We start from the raw sequence: 15,200 nt of genomic DNA on the forward strand, positions 1-15,200 counted from the left end.
GATCCCCCTGGTGGGGTAATTTGGGATTTTCCTGCTGGGTGTAATTCAGAGTTTTCTGGTGGGTGTCAGGAGTCTCCCTGGGGGCTGTAGCTCAGGAGTCTCCCAGCAGGTGTAAGTCAAGAGTCTCCCTGGAGAGGAGTAATGCACATGGGTGTGGAGGAGGCAGGCGATGGTCCCCAGTGAGAGAGGGATGTACGTCAGGGGATGAAGTTATACCAGCAACGGTGTGGGGGAGGGGCTAGAATAGGGCAGGGGGAGCACAGGGTTGGGGCAGGGGGAGCTGGGGGCAGGGGGAGTACAGGGCAGGGTGACCAGGGGCAAGGGGAAGCATTTGCGGCTTTGAGCTGAGATTGGAAATGTCTCCGGGTTTGCAGGTGACGGCTGGGGGTGGGGGTCCCAAATCCAGGAACCCTAAGGATTGCCATCCTCCAGAGAAGTTTACCCTAATCTCTGGCAAAATGTGTGAAACTGGGGCAGTGAAGCATCTGAGCACTCATGGTGGGAAGGGATGCATCGCCTCTTTTTTGGGAAGGACAGTCTCGTATCTCCAAGTTCATTTTTTAACATAAAATATACCTTCTTTTACTAATAATATTGAAAGCAGATGGCAGGCTTTTTTTTTTTTTTTAACATCCTTGCTTAGCAAAATAAAAAGTTGTCAATTTTATATTTGTGTCTCCATTACATTTTTAAAAGCTGGATCATAAAATTGAAACATCTGGGAACCCAGGCATTCTAGACTTCCTGAATAGAATTTCATGGCCGTTTTCAGGTCTTTTTTAATGTTAGTATTGTTAGTATTTATTTAAAAATTAGTATTATAAGATATTTTAAACATGCAGAAAATTATAGAGACGAAGAGGAACATTGGTTTGCCTGCCCTCTGGATTTCAGAAAAGCCCACACTCCTTGGTAGGGGCAGGATTATTGGCATTTTTACTGTCATTGATGATTCGGTTACCTGCCCCTCCCTAACGCAACCTGTTAGTGTAACACGTTTGAAAGCAGGGGCCAGATCTTCTGAGACACATAATAATGAATACAGTTCTTTTCCTAGAGCTCTTTGGAAGCTGCTTCTTTGAGGCAGCTATTTGGATGCAGGGACATTTGGGCTGAGCCTACAACAAAGCAAAACATTACATGTTTAAAAAAATTGTGGTGAAATATATATAACATTTGCCATTTTAACCACTTTTGTGTGTACGGTTCAGTGGCGTTAAGTACATTCACGCTGTGGTGCAACCATCACCACCATCCATCTGCAGAACTTTTTCATCTTCCCGAAATGAAGCTCTGTCCCCAGTAAATACTGCCGGGTTACTTCCCCTCCCCCTGCCCCTGCCACCCATTCTTGTATGTTCTGTCTCTAGGAATTTGACTATTCCAGGAACCTCACATAAGTGGGATCATACAGCGTTTGTCCTTTTGTGTCTGATTTATTTAATTTAGCAGAATGTCTTCAAAGTTCCTCCATGCTGTAACATAAGCCAGAAGTTCTTTCCTTTTTAAGGCTGAATAATATTCTGTTATATGCACACACCACATTCTGTTTATCCATTCATCTGTCTATAGACGTCTGGGTAGTTTTGGCTATTGTGAATAATGCTGCCATGAAGACGGTTGTACAAATATTTGTTCAAGTGCCTGTTTTTAGTACTCTTGGGTCTATTCCCAGAAGTGGTATTCCTGAATCATATGGTAATTCTAGACTTAATTTTTTGAAGAACCATCACACTGTTTTCTACAGTGACTGTACCATTTCATATTCCTACTGACAGCAAGAGTTCTAATTCTCCAATTATTTTTTCCCATTTTTAAAAAATAATAGCCAACCTGGTGGGTATAAAGTAGTATCAAGCATTACCCTTTAAGCTCTGTATTTTTATTAACAAGTGATACGCAAACTGGACATCCATCCTCTACCCCTGACTGCCATCCTCTTTTGGCCTTATCTCTCCCCATCATGGGTCGCTGTGTGTGCAGAATTGTACACAAGATACTAGTCCTTGCTGCAGGGTGTTTTTTTTTTTTTAATAGGGAAACGCTGGAGAAAACCTGAATGCCAACAGTAAAGGAAAGGTTAAATGGTGTGTACCACATGCAGACCATGAATGACCACACAGCAATTAAAAAGAATGAGCTATACCACATGATCCAGCAATCTCACTCCTGGGCATTTATCTGCAGGGAACTTTAATTCGAAAAGATGCATGCATCCCCATGTTCATAGCAGGACTGTTTACAATAGCCAAGACATGGAAGCAACCTAAATGTCCATCAACAGATGACTAAAAAGCTGTGGTATATTTATACAGTGGAATACTACTCAGCCAGAAAAAAAGAATAAAATAACGTCATTTGCGGCAACATGGATGGACCTGAAGATCATCATTCTAAGTGAAATAAGCCAGAAAGAGAAAGAAAAATACCATATGATATCACTTATATATGGAATCTAAAAAAAAAAAGACACAAATGAACTTAATTTACAAAACAGAAACAGACTCACAGACATAGAAAACAAACTTATGGTTACCGGAGGGAAAGGGAGAGGGAAGGGATAAATTGGTAGTTCGAGATTTGCAGATACTAACTACTATATATAAAACTGATAAACAACAAGTTTTTACTGTATAGCACAGGAAACTATATTCAATGTCTTGCGGTAACCTGTAGCGGAAAAACACATGAAAAGGAGTATACGTGTGTGTATGTGTGACTGAAACACGATGCTGTGCACTAGAAATTGACACAATAGTGGAAACTGACTAGACTTCAATCAAAAATAAAATTAAATTACAGTAAAAAAAATAAAAAGAATGAGTTATATCTGCAAGTACCGACATAGGATGAGGTCCATAATGTATTGTTAAGTGAAAAGAGAAAGCCAGAGGATAACATAGTAAAACCTACCCGTGTGAACAGACACGTGTGGAGGTGCACAGGGGTTGTATGTAATGTACAGAGGGATGCACTGCATGTAATGTAAATTACTCCTATATATGTATACGTAACATAGACGACATGTAATATAAACACGTATAGACCTTTTACAGCCACGTGCATAGAAAGCTCTGGAAAAACCGTGCATGAGGCTGTTGACTGTGACTGTTTCTGAGAAAGACAATAAAGTTAGTGCGAGAGGGGAACTTCACTATTTACTTGGGATGCGTCCAACTGTTTGAGGGTTTTTTTGTTTTGTTTTTTTTTTACCAGAATGTATCACTTCTGTAAGGTAAAAATAGAAACAAAGAAAAAAACAAACACGGGAAACCTGATGCGTCTGTCATGATGCATGGACTTTCCATGTGGTACCACGTGTGCCTCAGATCCGCAGAGCGGTGATGGGTGTGGTTCAAGGGCTCTCTGTGAGCCAGGCTCTGGTTTAAGCACTTTATTTATTTTTTATCAAACATTTATTAAAGTTGTTAAATGTACAGCATCTCATTTGGCATTTTGGAAGTTCCTTATTGTAAAAACTATTTTGTCTGATAACAAACAGACAGAAGAATAGTTGTCAGTGATTATTCTGGACTTTCACATTGAGTAAATTGTTTCTTTTGAGACATGAGTTTCCTTCTGTATTTCTGAGGTAATGTTTTTATGATCTCTGCCATGTCTGGTGAACCCTGATGCATCAGCCGATCTGGCGATTTATTTCAAATGCACTAACTCATTTACCTCCACCAAAGTTCACGATGAAGGAGGCTACCCATGTTTTACTGATAGGAAATAAGCTCAGAGAGGTGACATCACTCACTTAAAGTCACACAGCTTGTGAGGGGTGCATATTTAGTTCTTTAATGACCAGACAACTTCCTTCTAGACAGGTGCACAGGTCATTTTTTTAAAATCTGGATTTTAGCTTCTGATTTATCTTTAAAAAATAATGAGATGCTGCAGATTGTGCTTGCAAGATTCAAGGACCATTAGGGTCTGGTTTGTGGTGGTGGTGGTTGTTTGGCTTCATTTGAATACAGCTCCGTTTATAAGCGCCCTTGATCAGGGGAAGGGTGCCAGGAATTTGTCCGCAGTCTACATGAGAAACGAAAGGTTCGATGCTTCTATTTTCAATAAAAAGAATTAGTAGGTAGGACACTTCAGAGCTTTGTTCTGGAGACTTGACAGATGATTCTAAAGTTACTACCGAAGCCTGCTGTTCTGGCTAGAAGCGTCTTAGGAAGTTTCCTCTGCCGAAGCACCACGGATAAATTGCTCCTAATAGCCTAAGTGCTGGGTATGGGGTCCTCCCACGCACGGTGTTATTGATAATCGTGTATTTTCGAGAAGCCTTATTCCATTGCCCCACACATCGTCCTTCTTTTTGAAGGAGGATTTCTTGGGTGGCACTGTGCCTTCTGCACCTAAATGAGCAGCATCCACAACAAAGGTTTCCAAGTGCCTCATTTTGTTAAACTCTTAAAACTGTTACATTAATAAAATCAGCTTAACAGAACCCTGATTAGTTTGAAATTGCTTTAAATTTGGTCATTAAATTTCAGGGAACATGTAATTTTCTCCACATCTGGTACAGCTGCAAGGCACAAGGGATGAGGACAGAAGCAGTGATAACAAATGCAGCGGATGGTGAGGAAGCACTTTGTTATTGACGGTCTCTGCACCACTAGTTTGCAAACCCCCAGGAATCAGCTTCCTGGTGAAACATTGGGCCCTTTGTTATTTCTCCAAGAACGTTCTCTTCCTGCGGTGAGAAGGGTGATAACCGAACAGCTGGGTGTCCAGGCAGGTGGGCTCACTTCCTGAGAAGCCTGGGTACTCGCTGTGTCACCTTGGACAGATGTTCCTGCTTCTCTGTGCCTTGACATTCTCATCTGTGAAATGGGTGGATATCCACCACGTCCTGTTCCTTCGGCACGTTTCCAGGGCCGGGGGGCAATAGTGCCATCTTTTGTTGGGAGCTGTTAGAAAAAGCCAAGGGGTGTTACCTGGATCATCACATGTCAATATGCGTCTGGTGTCTTTGCTTCTAACCTCCTGGCGCTCTCACTTTTCTAGTAGGGTTGCAGGATGAGATCTGTAAGACCCTGATGCTGATGTGATGTTGGAAGTGTGTTAGCAGCCAGCCCCTCCACCTGCTCCTCTCCACTTTGAGGCTAAGGTTTGACAAGTCCTGGAAGCTCACTCCTTGCTGTGAGGGTGTCTAACCTGGCCGGGGGCCTTGGCACTTGGCCTTCAGCTGGGACATCACCGCTCGATTCACCGCAAGTGGCTGCATCCTCCAGGAGCTTGTGTATTTTCTCATCAAGGAACGTGCCAGTCCTTTGTGGTCAAATCCCAAAGTGAGAGGGGGCTGAGGTCCAAGAGCCTGGCAGCGGAAATGCAGTCATTGGAGGAAAGAGCCCCTCGGATCTCATATTCGGAATTCTTGAGGTGGAGCTAGAACCGGGGCCAGAGGTAGCCCAGATGGACCGTCTGCGCTCTTGGCCATTGCTAACCGCTGAATGGAGTGCCCTGCGCTGGAGCGGTGGTGACTGTGGGAAAGACCATGTCCAAGTACTTGCTCCGTGCCAGGCGTGGTGCTGCGAGCCCCCTGGTCTTATGGCCTCTAACGACCCTTCCAGGTGAGGTACATGACCCCCGTTCTACAGATGGAGGAGTGAGGCTTAGTGGGGTTACAGCTCTAGTCTTTGCAGGGTTAGGATCTGAACCAAGAGTGGGCAGTAAATGTGGAACCTGCAGAGGGAGAGGGAGCTGAGAGCCTGAGGGTGATCTGTGTTGGGTAAGCACCGGACTGAGATCCTAAATCAGACACTAAAAGCCAAGGCACTTGATTTCATCTTGCAGAGAGTCCACATCACATGATAGATCCCCACAGGTGCCAAAACTTTTTGAGGAGTCCAGCATCTTCTGCCGGCCCTTTAAAAATAGTCATTTGCTCTCTAGAGAGCGTCATTTTTCAAGTCACACATCTGCAACGAAAGCCAAACGCCTTCTGGAATTTATGGCACTTAAGTAGGTTACTGCAGCCCAACTGCATCTGTTTCTCAAAAACTGTTGACGTTTCTGATAATAGGAGATAAGTTCCACTGAAGTTGAGCTGCCGGAGATGGGATGTGAGCGCGGGGGTGAAGGACGTGGACCCCGAGGCACAGGATTACACCCGCGGGTGCGGGTGGGTGAGGGAGAGTGGGCATGAGCGTGGGCCCCGGGGCAGAGCGCGCAGGTGAACACCGCATCACTTGTCTGGACGCGGGTGTTGCAGGCAACCTGATTTCTATAAGCAGGCGGTGGGAAAAGAATACGAGGCTTGGAAAATGATTTTCTCTGGGCACTTCTTCAGGTTTTCGGGTAGGTTTTATAGGAGAGGCTCACAGTTTGAAGTTGTCACCAGCTGTCAGATTTCCATTAGCGATTTCCCCAATCTCTGATGCTGAAATGACAGGACCCTTGAAAACAGCAACAGAACAAGTGGGAACCTATATTTTATTCAGAATCTTTCCTGCCCTTAGCATGCTATCTCATCATCCGGAGATGGATACACATGAATGGAAGTATTTTATGCATACGAGTTCCAGTATGGGTGGCCTAAAGGTTTTTTTCGTGGGGGTGGGAAGATAATTAGGTTTATTTATTTATTTATTTTTTAATGGAGGTGCTGGGGATTGAACCCAGGACCTCATGCATGATAGGCATGCACTCTACCACTGAGCTGTACCCTCCCACTTTGGGCGGCCTAAATTTAAAAAATCATTTAAAGTACAGAATTGTACCTAATAATATTAGGCATTTTTAGCTCATGAAATGTGGTCTTTAGAAGCATGACCTGAAAATGAATAAAAATACTTTCACTCAGTTCCTTGCCTTTGCAACCCCGTTCTCTCATCAAAATCCGGTCAAACTCCTGCTACTGCTTTTTGGTAAGTCGGTTTTAAGAGTCAGCCCTGTCTTCCAGAAGCATGGCAGAGTTTTCTGGCTGATGGTTGGTTTGGTTTTGGGGGGGATACTTGCGAGCATTCTTTGAGTTCTCCGCCTTGAGCGCAGTTGGAAGAGATCTGTACGGAGGATGCATTGGGACAGGTATTGAGTATAATAAACTATATTTAAATATTTATAATATGTGGAATTTTTTTTATGGTGCTGTTCTTTAAATCATCGAATAAGGCCCTATCATTTCTCCGAAAGATGCACGAGCCCTGTCTCCCCGCATATAGATCACTTTGCCTTCGGACGGTATCTCAACTTAGAAATGATTTCTGCAGATGATATTTTACATACATTTGTATTGTGGTGAGCATTATATCCTGCCGTTTTACAGGAGGATTTCTTCTGAAAATAGCTCTGTATTTGTGGAAAGCTGAAAGGGGGGAGGGCAGGGAAGGGGAGCTGGATGTGTTTAATCTCCCGGAAGCCTGGGGAGGAGGGCCGGGGACCACGCCATCCCCAGCCCGTCCCCGCCTTTCCTGAGCTCTTGTCTAGCGGCTCCGGGCTATGAGAATGAAGTGGTTCTTCTCTTCTGCGGAAGAGCCTGAGAATCCTGTGATTTTTATTTTCCACTTATGCCTCCAAGGCCTCCCTCCCTCCCTCCCTCTTCCTTCTTTGTCAATTTGAAGAGCTCTCTCTCTGTGCCTAGTTGTTATCTAGATAACAACCATTTGTTTTTAAAATTGATTCCTATAAAGAGTACATTAGGATTCTTAAGGGCTAAAATGTGGCCGACTGTTAGACTTTTTAGAGTAGGAAGGGGCCTGCTGGCCAGGCTGAAGGTTCCTGGTTTTATGGTGAAAACAGACAGACAGACAGACAGACAGAAAAGGTGGAGGGATTGCCGTGTCTGGCGCACGCGAAGGAAGAGTTGGGTAGTTTGACCGCCGTTAGTGCCGGCCACTTTTGGGGCATTTATGGTGAGCTTCCCTTTCCTCGGGGCTTTTGATGTTTGGGGTGATCATGTCACTTGCTTTGGCCAGTGAAATGTGATTGGAAAGGACACGTGTCCCTTCAAGGCACACTTCTTTTTTTTGAACAACAATATAACATTTTTTACTGATTTATAATCATTTTACAATGTTGTGTCAAATTCCAGTGTAGAACACAAATTTTCAGTTATACATGAACATATATATATTCATTGTCACATTGTTTTCTCTGTGAGCTGCCATAAGATCTTGTGTATATTTCCCTGTGCTATACAGTACAATCTTGTTTATCTATTCTACAATTTTGAAATCCTGTCTATCCCTTCCCACCCTCCACCCCCCTGGCAACCACAAGTTTGTATTCTATGCCTATGAGTCTGTTTCTGTTTTGTATTTATGCTTTTTTGTTGTTGTTGTTTTTTAGATTCCATATATGAGGGATCTCATATGGTATTTTTCTTTCTCTTTTGGGCTTACTTCACTTAGAATGACATTCTCCGGGAGCATCCATGTTGCTGCAAATGGCGTTATGTTGTCGGGTTTTATGACTGAGTAGTATTCCATTGTATAAATATACCACATCTTCTTTATCCAGTCATCCGTTGATGGACATTTAGGCTGTCTCCATGTCTTGGCTATTGTAAATAGTGCTGCTATGAACATTGGGGTGCAGGTGTCATCCTGAAGTAGGGTTCCTTCTGGATATATGCCCAGGAGCGGGATTCCTGGGTCATACGGTAAGTCTATCACTAATTATCAGAGAAATGCAAATCAAGGCACACATTTTAAGCAGCCCAGAGCCGTTCACCACATTCATTTTTTGCCATGGCAATTTTGGGAGGACACATGGAGAGGAGCTTCCATCAGCTGGGTTCTCTGGTGAGGACCGTGTGTGACAGAACCCCAGCTAGGCCATAACAGCCATGTGATGTGGGCAGGAAATAGACCTGCTCTGTTACTGCAGTGTGGTCCAACCTTCCCTGACTGACGCAGGTGGACTGAAACACACAACCCCCTGGTGGGAGTGCTTCCATCCTAAGCGGTGACTCATCCACGTACTGTGACGGTTCTGGGGTAACTGATTCCGTGCAGTAGCTGGCTTGCTGACAGATAGCCAGTCATTGTCCACAAGCAGGAGGTAAAGGATAAGTGTGTATGTGCATAGGGTGTAGTGCGTGTGGTGTGAAGAAAACACAAGTTTCCTTAGAGACCTGCCTACCTGCTTCCGGAGCGTCTTGCCAGTGAGCAGACGTGCCTCTCACAAGGCAGAGGATGTGATGTGTTCAGCGTTGCTGGAGGAGTTCACTGTGACCAGGCATTGGTGCACTAGCAGGTTTCAGGGTGATTTATATGAAAACAATCTAAAGCATTAACTAGCTGGAAGAACTAATTTCCAATAAATCAGACAGGATTCCCTTGGGAACCAGAAATAAATGAGGGCAAAAGAAATTGCTAAGGGTTGTTGAGCAATAAAGAGATGGGTTCTAGATATCTTAAAATGATATTTAAATGGACAAAGTTGATTTAACTGTCTTTTTTCATGTCTAGGAGTAAGATTTAAGTATACAGCATGTTGTTATAACCAGGAATTATTCGCCAGGAGACTTTTAGCATTTCATGCACATCCCACTGAATGGCAATTTTAATATTCCAGTTTCAGTCCTAAATTGTAATGAAAAGGCATTAATTGCTTGGTTCCCTGCAAAGTCCATAAAAAAAAGTGTTTCTAGAAAAAGTTCAAATTTGGTAGACGAGGCAGAACTTTCATTATCTAATTTTAGTCATTTCTTCCAATTAAAAAATTTAAATGAATATGTGTTTTATTACCTCAAGTCCACAAGTACCTATTATTCACATACTGGTAGTCTGGCTTTGTGCCGCCAGCCTTGGAGAATGTGGAAAAAATAGAATATGTATGTGGTTCTTGAACTCCAGAAGTGTAAATTTCACAGGAAGATTAAGCCATGAAACTGAGAACTCAAGCAGCACGTGACCGCCTGCCAAAGGGGAGGGTGTGAGGGCCACCGGGGGCTGGAAGACTCTGACATAGCTTCCGGTAGGAGGTGAGGTGTGGGGGCCGGAGGCTCTGGCCAGACTTGGCCGGGGGAAGGGGAGGTAGCTGTGGATGGGTAGAAGGGGACGAGGGATAGCTGTGGATGGATGCAGGTAGGAACTTTCAGAGCTCCCAAAGACAAGGAGAGGCTCTCCAGGGGCCCAGGCTGGGCTGTTCTGGAGATGTCTGATTCTGTCACACGTGGGCATTTCTCATGCCAAGATTTAGCACCATTTCCTGAGAAACTGTGAGCTTCCTGCTCCTTGGGACTCAGAGATGACTGGTCTTTCTAGGATGTTTCTGGGAGAGGTGAGGTGAGAGGAGGAGAGGCAGGGACAAAGGACACTCATGGTGGCGTCCAGTCGCTTCTGAACACCCTGGGCATGCGCTCCTTATTTTGTTGAGTCCTCCCCACCCCAGGGTACTTTTGACTCCCTTTTCACGGGTGAGAAGACATATTCTAGAGGTTGGAAATGTCACCCCAGCCCACTCAGCAGGAAGGTTACAGAGTGTTGACATCCAGGCCACGCCCCTTTTCAGGACGCGAGAGATCCGGTTCCCCCGGAGCCCAGAAATCCAATTTCTGCCCTTGCTCTTCTCGGGCATGGGAGGTAGAATTGTTCGAGCGTGTGGACTTCCCCCGAGGGCCCCTGCTCAGCACTCCCGGCCTGGCCAGGACTCTCAGGTGCTGGCAGGTTCCCTCATTGCCTCGTCTTTGCTCCACGGTCCTCCCAGGAGGATGGGGACTCCTGTTGATTTTCTCTGCTTCTCTCCCTAAAGCCTGGGGGTGCCGCAAAGCCCATCATAGGCGCCCTCTCCAACCAGCTGACTGGCCCCTGCTCTCCACAGTGCTGCTCAGAGGGCGGGCAGAGGCGCGTCTCCAGCCTGGGCCTTGGGTTCCAGCCGATATTCCCCCCTCTGCCCTGTACTGGGTATCCCCCTGCCCAGCTCCCCCCTGAGACTGGGAAGCCACCTCCCTCTGCAGCCCCAGACACCCCCAGTCTTGGTGCAGAGCCTTCCCCTCCTCCGTCCTTTGCAGAAGCAGCCAACTGCTGTCTGGCGAGACGTCTTCCTTTCCACAGGAGAGCGATGTGTGTGTGGTGCTCGCTCTCCTTAGTCTCTTTCTCCAGGGAATCCATCCCCTGTGTGCACTGAGAATTTCTCAATGCTGTTGAAATATGTCTGAGGGCGAGAGGGAACTGGCTGCTGAATAAAATCCTGCATCATCGGAGGAGCCGGGGAAAGTGGATGGAAGGGGAGCTGGGAGAGGTGGACAAAGAAGAGGAGTATTTTACGGGGGGAGGGTAGAGCTCAATGGGGCAGTGTGCCTAGCATGCATGAGGTCCTGGGTTCAGTCCCCAGTACCTCCATTAAAGATAGATAAAACCTAATTACCTTCACACCACATTTTTGTTAAATTAAAAATTAATTAATAAAAGAAGAGGAGTTTTTTAAATTAAAAAATATTTTTCAGTATTTCAGATATATAAAAATATAAATCATAATGAAATGCCTAGCCCTGCACCACTGTGAGCTTGAGGATAAAACACGGTACTGTGCTCTGCGCCAGCCTCCCAGGGCTGGCTAGCCATCATCCTGAGCATTTCTGTACTGTGGCTACATGTATATGCGTCCCTAAACAATGAATAATTTCCTTTCGTATGTTTTTAAACTTTATATAAATCACTGCATGTACTGCAAACACTTTAAAAAATTTCCCCCCATTTTTAAAAATTGAAGTATAGATGATTTACAATGTTGTGTTAGTTTCTGGTGTACAGCACAGTGATTCAGTGATACGTACATAGATATATATACATGTTCTTTTTCATTACTGGTTACTACAAGTCATTGAATATGGTTCTCTGTGCTGTGTAGCAGAACCCTGTTGTTTATCTATTCTGTACATAACAGTTTGTGTCTGCCAATCCCAAACTCCCAATTTATCCCTCCCTCCCCTTCCCTCTCCCCGCTGTAACCATAAGGTGGTTATCTGTGTCTGTGAATCTCTTTCTGTTTGGTAAATAAGTTTGTTGGTATCATTTTTTCAGACTCCACATATAAGTGATATCATCTATTTGTCTTTCTTTGACTGACTGACTTCACTTAGTATGATAATCTCTAGGTCCACCCGTTGCAAACACTTTTTCAATTAACAACTTTTAAAAACAATTTCCAAATTTTGAAAAATTGCAAAAAAAGTACAAATATCATTCACCAAATTTCACAATTGTCACTATTTTACTACATATGCTTAATCGTTCTCTGTCTACACACATGCACACCCTGTGTGCACATATGTACATACATATGTTCACACACGTATGGAATAGTGTCCAAACGTAACATTTAAATTTTCTTCTGCAACATTTAAGTTGTAGCCATGATGCTCTGTCACCTACAAACACTGCAGTGTGTGTTTCCTAAGACCAAGGCTGCTCTTCTGCCTCAGCACAGGACAGCTACCAAATCAGGAAATTAGCTCTGATACAATACTATTATCTAATCCTCAGATCTTATAGAAATTTCAACAATTGTGCCACGAATGTTTGTTATGGCAAAAGCAAGATAAATTGTTGTTGTTGTTGTTGTTTGATTTTGGTTCAGGATCCAATCCAGGATCTCGGGTTGCATTTAACTGTCATGAGTGGCATTTAGTCTCTTCATCTGGAACTGTTCCTCAGTCTTTCTTCTTTCATTTTTGAGTTTGACATGATAGTTTGTAGATGCCCTTTTAGTTCTGGTTTGTCTGATGTTTGCTTACGGTTAGATTCGATTACACCGTTCTGTCCAAAATACCACAGAGGTAATGTCGTGTCCTTTTCAGGGCATCTTGCCAGGTGCGCGGTGTCTGTCTGTCTCGTTGACGGCAGTGTTACCTAATCACTTGACTAAGGTGATGTCTGCTGGTTTTCCTTTTTGTAATTAGTAAGTATCTCATGAGATAATACTGGAAGACTGTGTGAATATCTTTTCATCAAACTTACAATTACAAAAATTTTAACAACAGCATTATTGTGATATAACTCACACACCATACAAATCACCCATTTCAAGTGTACAATTCAGTGACTTTTAGTATATTCACAATAGTAATTTTAAACATATTCATCACCTCAAAAGGAAAACCCATATCATTTAGCTACTAGCCCACTACCTCTCCACCCCCACACCTTACCCCTCAGTCTTTTGTGACCATGAATCTACTTTCAGTCTTTCCCTATCTCTCTTTTGGACTTTTATGTGAATGAAATCACATAGCATGTGGACTTTGACTTAGCGTAATATTTTCAAAGTTCATTCAAGTTGTAGCAAGTGTCAGTACTTCATTCTTTTTATGGCTGATGGCATTCCCCCATACATTTTGTTTATCCATTCACCTATTGATGGACATTTGAGTTGTTTCCACCTTACGGCTCTTATGAATAACAATCCTATAAACATTTGCATACAATTTTTGTGCAGACATGTTTTTCATTTCTCTTGGGTGTATACCTAGTAGAGAAACTGCTGGATTATATGGTAACTCTATGTTTAATTGTTTAAGGAACTGTCAGACACAGACTTTCCCAAAGTGGTAGCACCATTTTACACTCCGAGCAGCAGCAATTTCTCCAGCAACACGTGCTAATAGCTGACTTTTTGACTCTTGATATCATAGTGGATGGGAAGTGGTATCTCATTGTGGTCTTGGTGTGCATATTCCTGACTACTGTTGTTGTATAAATTTGTGTATCTTCCATTTGTATAGTTTCCTTGGGGAAATGTCTACTCAGATCCTTTGCCTATTTTAAAATTAAGCCCCTTGTCTTTTTATTATTAAGTTGTAGGAGTTCTTAATATATCCTAGATACAAGTCACTTACCAGATATGTGGTTTACAAATATTTTTTCCCATTCCATGGGTATGTTTTGGTGTCATGTAAGTCACAAAAGTTTTAAATTTTGATGAAGTCTGATTTATTTTTTTCTTTTGTTGCTCATGCTTTTGGTGTCATATCTAAGAATGCTTTGCTGAATTCAAGGTTATGAAGATTTACTTCTGTTTTATAGTTTCAGCTCTTACATTTAGGTCTTTGAATCATTCATTTTGAGTTAATTTTTGTATGTGGTGTGAGGTAAGGGTCCAGTTTTACTCTTTTGCATGTAGTTATCCAGTTGTCCTAGCACCATTTGATGAAAAGACTGTTCTTCCCTGATTGAATGATCTTGGCACTCTTTTTGAAAATAAATTGACAATAGATGTGTGGATTTATTTCTGGACTCTCAATTCTACTCCATTGATCTGTATGTGTATCCCTGGACTGTTACTACACTGTCTTGATTATCATTGCTTTGTGGTAAGTTTTTTATTTGGGAGATATGAGTCCTTTTACTTTGTTCTTTTTTTTTTTTTTTTAGGATTGTTTTGGCTATTCTGCATCACTTGCAATTCCTTATGAATTTTATAAACAGGTTGTCAATGTCTACAAAGAAGTAAGGTAGAATTCTGATAGGGATTGTTGAATCTGTACAGAAATTTAGAGAGTATTGCCATCTTAATGTTAAGTTTTTTGACTCACAGACATGAATGTCTTTCCAATTATTTAGGTCTTTAATTTCTTTCAAAGATGTTTTCCAATTTTCATAGTTTTGTATTTCTTGCTAAAATTATTCCTAAGTACTTTATTCTTTTTGATGTTATTGTGAATGGAATTATTTTCTTAATTTTATTATCAGATTGTTGCAAGTATGTACAAATACAATTGATTTTTGTATATTGACCTTGTATCCTGCAACTTTGTTAAAGTTGTTCATTAGTTCTATTAAGTTCTTTTAGTGGGTTCTTTAGGATATTCTGTATATAAGATCATCTCCTTTGTAAATAGTGATAGTTTTTTTTCACCTCACACCAGTCAGAATGGCCATCATTCAAAAATACACAAATGACAAATGCGGGAGAGGCTGTGGAGAAAGGGGAGCCCTCCTACACTGCTGGTGGGAATGCAGTTTGGTGCAGCCACTGTGGAAAACAGTATGGAGATTCCTCAAAAGACTAGGAATAGACTTACTGTGTGACCCAGGAATCCCGCTCCTGGGCATATATCCAGAAGGAACCCTACTTCAGGATGACACCTGCACCCCAATGTTCATAGCAGCACTATTTACAATAGCCAAGGACATGGAGACAGCCTAAATATCCATCAACGGATGACTGGATAAAGAAGATGTGGTATATTTATACAATGGAATACTACTCAGCCATAAAACCCGACAACATAACGCCATTTGCAG

The 15,200-nt window shown here is 42.8% G+C and overlaps 1 protein-coding gene and 1 non-coding gene across 4 annotated transcripts in view; one reads left to right on the forward strand and one right to left on the reverse strand.

Moving 5' to 3' along the window:
• Nucleotides 1-15,200, forward strand: part of CAMTA1 (calmodulin binding transcription activator 1) — an 828,030-nt gene that overhangs the window by 342,650 nt on the left and 470,180 nt on the right. The gene's annotated exons all lie outside the window — the stretch shown is intronic.
• TRNAD-AUC lies at nucleotides 6,609-6,682 on the reverse strand. The gene has a single exon. It is a non-coding gene; the product is annotated as a tRNA-Asp (tRNA).

Source organism: Camelus ferus, chromosome 13 (genome assembly GCF_009834535.1).
Source record: "Camelus ferus isolate YT-003-E chromosome 13, BCGSAC_Cfer_1.0, whole genome shotgun sequence".
Classification (NCBI taxonomy): Eukaryota; Metazoa; Chordata; class Mammalia; order Artiodactyla; family Camelidae; genus Camelus; species Camelus ferus.